Source organism: Ailuropoda melanoleuca, chromosome 7 (assembly GCF_002007445.2).
Source record: "Ailuropoda melanoleuca isolate Jingjing chromosome 7, ASM200744v2, whole genome shotgun sequence".
Lineage (NCBI taxonomy): Eukaryota > Metazoa > Chordata > Mammalia > Carnivora > Ursidae > Ailuropoda > Ailuropoda melanoleuca.
Window position 1 is genome coordinate 51,710,971 of NC_048224.1, and position 7,885 is coordinate 51,718,855.

Below are 7,885 nucleotides of genomic sequence, written 5' to 3' on the forward strand. Positions count from 1 at the left end.
AGGAAGGAGAGAGGAGTCAGGGAAGCTCCGTGGAGGTGGTGAAGGAGGTGGGGCTCCTAAGACAGGAAGGATTTGGGTAGATGGAAAACAGGTTTGGGCACAGTAGGCCCCAGACACCGCCTCAGAGGAGACCCGGCTCTCCCCATGGCTGCGGGCAGATGGTGTGACTTGAGGCCACACAGATGACTGTGGTGGTTTTAGGTGGTGGGAGTTAGGATAACAACATAGCCACCATTTACTGAGTGTTGACTCTGTGCCAGGTACTGTTCTGAATTTTTCATAAGTACTTACTCATTGTTACGGGCTGAATTGTATTCCCCCAGTGTTGATATCCCAGACCTCTGTACCCAGGGTGTGACTGTATTAGGAGACAGGGTCTTTTTTTTTCCCTTCCAGTTTTATTGAGGTATAACTGACATATGAGATAGGGGTAATTTAGAGAGGTAATTAAGTTAGATTGAGGTCAGGGTGGGCCCTAATCCAATGTGACTGGTGTCCTTAGGAGAAGGGGAGATTAGGTCACAGACATAGAGAGAGAAGACCATGGGAAGTTACAGGGAGAAGGCAGCCACCTGCCAGCCAAGAAGAGAGGTCTAGGAAGAAACCAACCCTACTGACACCTTGATGTCACACTTACAGCTTCCAGAATTGGAAGAGAATACACTTCTGTTGTTTAAGGTCATCCAACCCGTGGTGTTTTGTGATGGCAGCCTTAGCAGACAGATACACGTGTCTACCCTACAACGACCCTTGAGGGTAGGCATTTCTGTTCTGTTTTGCTATGGGACGGGCTGCCCTTAAACAGTGGCCTAGAATAACAATTATCATTTATTTTGCTCTAGGGCTTGGCAGGGTCAGCGCATCTCAGCTCCACGTGGCATGGGTTGGGGCAGATGGCTTTCAGGATGGCTCACACACATGGCTGGCCAGTTGGTCCCACTGTCAACCAGGACCTACAACGGCCTCTCCACGGGCTGCTTCGCTTCTTTGCAGCCCAGCGGCCAGATTCCAAGAATGAGCCTCCCAGGAGTGTGGTGTTTTCATGACCTAGCCTCAGGAGTCACATGGCATTGCTTTTGCCCTGTTAAGGCAGTGGGAAAGGTCCATCCAAGCTCAAGGGGAGGGAGCACCGTTCCTGCCATCCCCTGGAAAGAGTCATGGTTCTTATGAGAATGGCGCTTATGGAATGGGATCTACATTGTGGCTGATGTCTTTGGAAAATGCAGGCTGCCATAGTAGATTGTCCCCTCTTTACAGCTGAGGAGATTCATGTAGAGAAAGAATTTCAGTGACAGGCTAAAATCAAGCATGCGGGTGGTGGCACTGGGTAGGTTGGTGCTGGATCATGAAAGGCCTTGAATGCCCAGTTCAAGGTTTAGGTTTAAAGTAGGTAGGCAGTGGGGAACCACTGAGCCTTTTGAAGAAGGGGGTGACATCAATAGATCTGTGTTTAAGGACAATCACTCAGGCTGCAGAATGGAAAGAGGTGGGGAGGAGGAAAGTATGAAGGCCATTAGGTGGCTGGGGCCGCAGTCCTGCGGAGAGTGGTTGCAGCCCAAGCCGAGGAAGCGCTTGGGGGATGGAGGGAAGGGCCTGGCCCCCGTGGGGGAAGCGCTTGGGGGATGGAGAGAAGGGCCTGGCCCCCGCTGCTTCTCAGCACGAGGGCCACTGGGTGGTGAACAGTGCCCTCCCCTCCCCTCCAGGACTAGCGGAGCTCCGTGCGCCCTTGGTTCCTCCAACAGCCATTGCCTCACAAGGCCCCGCACCGTGGCTGGGCCAGCCCTTGCCCTTTGGAGAGTCTGGCTGGGGCCCGCCGGCGCCTCGCACTGTCTCTCACCACCTGCTTTTTCGATCTCACTGCGCACAATGAGTCCTTCGTGTTTGCTGAGTGAATGAACGAATGAAGGAATGGGAGACAAGCAACAAAAGACAACATCCTAATAAACTGAGGGAGAAAAAAGGCAACTAGACCTTAAACATAAATCTGCAAGGAAACGCAGATTTGGGGTTCCCAACTTGAAACCCTGGCAGGAATGGGGAGCCAGGGCTTTGGAAGTGGGAGGAGTAGGAAAACCTGCGCCGGGACGGGGCTGGGTTCTGATTGGATGCAGTGCGTGTCAATGGCGGCTGCTCGGTCGGTGAGCCTATCTGCCGGCTGGCAACCGCGGGATTGAGACGCCAGAAGCCTCGCGGGTTCGAATCTCTCCCTGCGAGATCTCGAGCACGTTCCAGCGTCTGCGGACTCAGTTTGCTAAGCTGCAAAGTGGGGGTGAGCGCGGCGCCTCCCGCTTGGCGCTGCGGCGCGGTCTCAGCGAGGCGCTGTTTGGAAGAGGCACCGGCGCCGGGTGCAGCCGAAGTCGGGGCTCGGTAAGTGAATACCCATCACCTGGGACTTTTGGCCTGAGACCGGCGCCGGCTGAGGCCCCTGGCGGCGGTGACGTGTGTTTGCAGTAACGGTCCGCTCCCATTCTCCCCCCTACCCTCTTTAACCCCTCCTCCCAGCTCCTGAAGGGCGGGGACTGTGTCTCAGGTCCCAGCCAGGGCCTGGAGGAGGGCTGAGAAGCTCCGGAGTGTTAGCGGCTGTTAAGATTCTCTCTGGGGCTGTTCACCAAGGGAGGGCGGGGCGTGCCTGGGGCAGAAAGGCCGCCACCGGCTGGTAGAGGTAGGCTGCCTCATCTGCAGACACTGGACGCCAGCCAGGAAGTCCAGGCCCAGGGGGGACAGGTCAGGGGGAATGAGGGACTCCTAACAGCCAGCAACCAGAGAGAGGAGGCAGGGAGGGGACATCTGAGTGGACAGACCGTGCTAGGATCCATGGCAAGACCTTCCAAGGGGAATGCCATCTCATTGTCCCTATCTTACAGATGGGGAAACAGGCTCAAAAACATTACAGGCAGTTAGTGCTTTGGACTCAGGCTTGTCTGGTTCCGAGACTGCTCTTTATCCTCCGTCATGCGGCCTCTGGAGAGACTTTGAGGAGGGAGAGATACCTACACATTAGTAAGGTGGACTCCAGCAGGCCTGTCTTGGGGCCAGAGAAAGGTGGGCCCTCACATAGGTCCCTGTGCCCCAGGTACCTCTGTTGGACTCTTCTTGAATTGGTTGTGTTGCCCTCGAACCTCTGAGGAGTGTTCCTTCTGGATTCATCAGTCAGAACAGGGGTGGGGGGGGTGCAAAGACAAAGTAAACTTCACACCTGTGTGCTGGGAGGGCTGAGGCGGCTGAGCCTCACTGGCCCAGCCAAACAGTTGCCGCAGTGGGAGGCGGGTACCCAGGAGGATGGGGCCAGTGGGGAGACCCTTGCAAAGCAAACACAAGGGAGGAAGGACCACAGGACAGGCTGGTGGCCCCGGATCCTCCAGTTTCTCCCTGGGGCCAGATTCACTCTCAGATTCACTGCCCAGGGTGAAGTTCCCATATTCCCAAGAGTTCCCTGGGCTCTGGGCTAGATTTTGGGCTTCAGGCTGAACTCAATCCCATCTTTAGCCTGGTGTGATCTTCACCCCCCTGGCATCGGTGCTGGTCACCTCATGGCCCCTCAGCCATCCTCATCAGGGCAGGAAGCTCATCTGGTGCCCGCAGTGGGTACCAGAATTGGCCACACTGCTCTAAGGCCATCAGCAGCCCCACAGGGCCCCAGCCTTGCCCATACTCTCTCCAGCTGGCTCAGCTCAAGGCCAAGCTCTTACAGCCCTTTGGACACTGGTTCGAACAGGTCCCTGTCCAGCGGACTGGCCTGTAGCCAGGCCAGACCCTGAAAGATGCCCCCTTGACTCCCCCAGCCCAGTGTATCCAAAGCCCCCGTGCCCCACCTTCTCCTAAAGCCCGACTCCCCCCATTTCTGTTGGATCTGACATTCGCCCTGTGGCCCAGACTCCCAGGACCACCCCCCCAGCCTTGCCTGGGGACCCTGCCCAGGTTCCAGCTGGCTGGCAAGCCCAGCCAAGCATCACAGCTCCCGAGACATCCCTGAGTGACAGGAAACAACTCGCTCCTTCCAAGAGGCGAAGCTCTGACAAACACTCACTAGGAAATAATAAAGTGGCAAAATAATTCTGCATCGGACACACTTACCAGAGCAGAAAGCGTCTGTGGAGGAGACAACATCTTGTACCATCTATCTTCCTTAAATCCCCACGCTGTGACAAAGTGGAGGGCAAAATCATGATGAATGATCGGACACATTTAGCCAGTACCTGTGCTCTGTAACGAGCGTGGCCCAGGAAAGGGGCTTTAATGAAGATCTGTGCCCCCGCCCCAAACTGGGCCTCGTCGGAAACAAGTCTTTATTACAAAATTGGCGCCTGGTTTTCATACCACGAAGGATGGAGGCGCGAGGTGTGACATGAATTAACGCTGGCACTTGCAGGGTCAGCCCAACCCTTGCTGGCGGTACAGAGACAAACGGGTTCGGCTCCCGCCACCACCCTGCGTCTGGTTGACAAGGTGCCAGTCGCCTTCCGATCGTGTGGGAACATGCCTAGGTTTTGTTCCTACCCGGCCCGCCATCATTTATTTTGTTGCCTCATTTGAATATGATGAATACTGTAGTCCTTTATTTGTTCACAACAACCAAATAATTGTAGATCCTTGGGCTTCGGGGCAATTAATCACATTTTTCCCTCCACCAATCCACTATAAACATGACATTGAACAATAAAGTACATTAACCTCTGCTTTGCACAAAACTTTGCTTATTTAAACACAGCAAGGTTATTTGTTTTCCTTCTTGCCAGGCCCCTGCCACAAGGGGAGGGTGGTGAGAAGGCCCACCTCATAACCAGCCGAGGCTCTCTGGCCCATCCTGGCCCCCGGCTCAACCGTGCACAGGGCGAGGAGCAAACAGGTGTGGCTGCGGGTACCGGGGTGGGCATCTCCAGGGCAGGGCCTGTGACTGTGAGCACGTGTGCATATGCATGTGAGTACACGCAGATGTACCCAGATGTGACTCTGGGTGTATTTCTGTGAATACGTCTGTATTACATGTGTGTTCACATGCACATATATGTCCAAGTTTGCTCTCGGAGCAGAGGTTCTGAGGTCAAGACTTAAGACCGTGTGCGTGATTATGTTTGCGTATAGGTGTGTGTTGCGTGTATATGTGTGCTTAGATGTGTCTCTGTGTATAAGCATCCCTGGGTGTGCATGTGTGTGGCGATTTTAAAATATGGTCACTTTCTTCCTTCACATTTCTCCCATCAAGACGTGGGGGTCTCTGTCCTCCTCCGCTTGAATCTGGGTGGGCTTGTGACTGCTTCAACTAAATGAATGTGACAGAGGTGATGCTGTGTGATTTCCAAGGCGAGGTCATAAAAGGCCGTGCAGCATCCACCTTGCTCATAAGAACGTTCCCTGTTGGGGTCCTGAGCTGCCCTTTCAGAAACCAGCTACTCCCGGGCCCCCATGCTAGACAGGCCACATAGAGAGACCACATGGAGAGGCCCTGAGACCTCTGGAGGGAGAGGGATGCCCGGGGAGCCATGTCTGTCATCTCAGGCCGGATGCAAGACATGTGAGTGAAGATGCCTCCAGCCATTTGATTCTTTCCACCTGTGGCCGTTGTCATGGCGGAGCCGCGACAAGCCATCCCCACAGAGTGCATGGGCACAAATCATCGTTGCTTTGTGCCACCAAGTTTGGGGTAGTTTCCTAGGCAGCAATATATGGCTGGAACAGCATGTATTTTATGTGTGTGCTCAAAGCCCGTGTGAACGGGCGTGTGCATGCACGCGTGTGTGTACTGAACGTGTGCATATGTCTCAGTGTGTCTCAGAATACACACGGTTCCCAGGTCAGAGCCTGAGAGTCTGAGCATGTGTGTTTGGCGGCGTGCACACGTGGGCATGTGTTTTTGCAGATGGCGTGTGTGTGTACGTATGTGTGCATGATGCATTCGTTCCTTCACTCAGCAGATATTTACCAAGCACCTGCCGTGCCACTCTCTCTTTGTTCTTCAGTGAACAAAACAAAGGTTGTATCTTCATGCAGCTTTCATTTTAACAGAGACAGACAATAGATGATAGACCTAAACAGTTTTTAAAAATTATGTAGTATGTTACGTGGGCCAGGCAAGGGGATCAGCCAGTGTAAGAGCCCCAAGATGGGAGCACAGGGCCAAGTTCAAGGATGAGCAAAGAGGTGGAGGGAGTGGGAGAGAGTTATAAGGGGCTTGGTGTGAGCCAGGCGGTAGGGGCCAGTTCAGAGTCCTTGGCTCTCTCCTAGGGACTTGGCTTTTAGTTGTGGGTGAAATGTGGAGTCTTTGCAAGGTTCTGAGCATGGTGTTTCCTAACCAGCTTTTTTAGAGGATCACACTGGTGCTTTCACAATAGACTCTGGGGCAAAGGCAGAGTAAGGAAACCAGTTAGGAGCCTAGCCCAGCAGTCCAGTGGCCCGTGATAGTGGTGGAAGTGGTGAGAAGTGGTTTATTATGGATAGTAGGAGAAAGTCCTGGAGACAAGATTTCCTGATGGATTGGAATGCGGGGTGAGAGAGTGGAGTCAGGGATGACTCCAAGATTTCTGGCTTGAGAAACTGGAAGGAGAGAATCACTGTTAGCCAGGATGGAGAAGGTTCCGGGAGTAGTGGGTTTGTGATGGGGGTAGATCAGGATATCTGTGAACCTCTGTGTCATCATATGCATTTATGTGTATGTGAGTGTGTACATCTGTGCAAGTGTCTGTATGTATATTTGGTTGGACTATGGGCTCGCATGGGCTTGTGTGCTTTAGCGTGTCTGTGTGTCTGTGGATAAACATTTGCGTCTTTAAGAAGATGCTCAGTGGGTATTTGTACTGTGTGTGTGTGTGTGTGTGTGTGTGTGAGTGTGTAGTTACTTTCTGTGTCTAAGGATTGACTGGATGTGCACAGCCATGCAGGGACAGTGCTGGCGAGGCCAGCCCCCCACTGCAGGGCTTGTCTTGGGTGGGCGGGGTGGAGGTGAGGTTCGCTAGAGCAGAGTTGTGCCGAAGAAGCTCCTGAAAGAGGACCCCAGAGCAGGGAGAGCCAGGCTTTCATGGAGCAGAAGTGCTGAAAGCAGTAGGCCCCCCGTGGATGGGGCTGAGCGCCCTCTGCACTAGGTGGTGCCCGCATGCCGACAACAGGGGATTGGCCAAATAGGTTGTGCATCACCACAGGGTGGAATATGGCCTTGCCTTTGAAATTGGCATCTTTAGGGAATAAATCTTTGGGAAAAATCTTTGGGAAAAGCAGTTCTTCCCAAAGAGAAGCCATCAGGTGCATACTCCGTCAGCTCACAGCCCCCGGACTTCTTGCCTGCACTGTGCTGTCTTCCTTCCCAGTGGGGTGAACAGAGGAGCTGCTCTGCTCCTCAGGGAAGCATCCTGTTGCCCCCGAAAGAGCCTGGTTCCTGCCCTGTCCGGTGTGGTATCGCGCCTGGAGCACACCCATTCCTAGAGCCTCAGGTACATCGTGTGTGGCCACTAATTTGGGGAGCACATTGTTTTCTATTCCAATCAGAAAAGATGATCTAAAACAGGACAACCACTGTTGTTTGTAGTTTCGTCATTTTGTCCCAAGGCTATCTTAACTCTCCCATCCTCTGTCATAAAATAGTCCAAGTTCATGTGGATTGCCTCCACATTATACAAAAGAATCCCGTTAGATCTATGTAATAGATCATTACATCAGTGATTTCGTGCTGATATGGATGGACACGCGATTCGCTGGCGATTTTGGAAAGACACGTGCACACTGGAGGGTGTGTGTGTATTTACAGTTTATGTAAACAGTATTGTGTAACATAAACTGTTTTTTTGTTTGTTTGTTTGTTTTTTTAGATTTTATTTATTTATTTTACAGAGATAGAGACAGCCAGCGAGAGAGGGAACACAAGCAGGGGGAGTGGGAGAGGAAGAAGCAGGCTCAT

The 7,885-nt window shown here is 53.0% G+C and overlaps 1 long non-coding RNA gene across 1 annotated transcript in view; it reads left to right on the plus strand.

Moving 5' to 3' along the window:
* The first annotated feature begins 2,183 nt into the window (after positions 1–2,183).
* The window catches only part of LOC117803030, a 38,012-nt gene continuing 32,310 nt past the window's right edge, over positions 2,184–7,885 (plus strand). The window contains exon 1 of the long non-coding RNA XR_004626586.1: positions 2,184–2,367. This is a non-coding gene — a long non-coding RNA (uncharacterized LOC117803030). The remainder of the gene's footprint in view (positions 2,368–7,885) is intronic.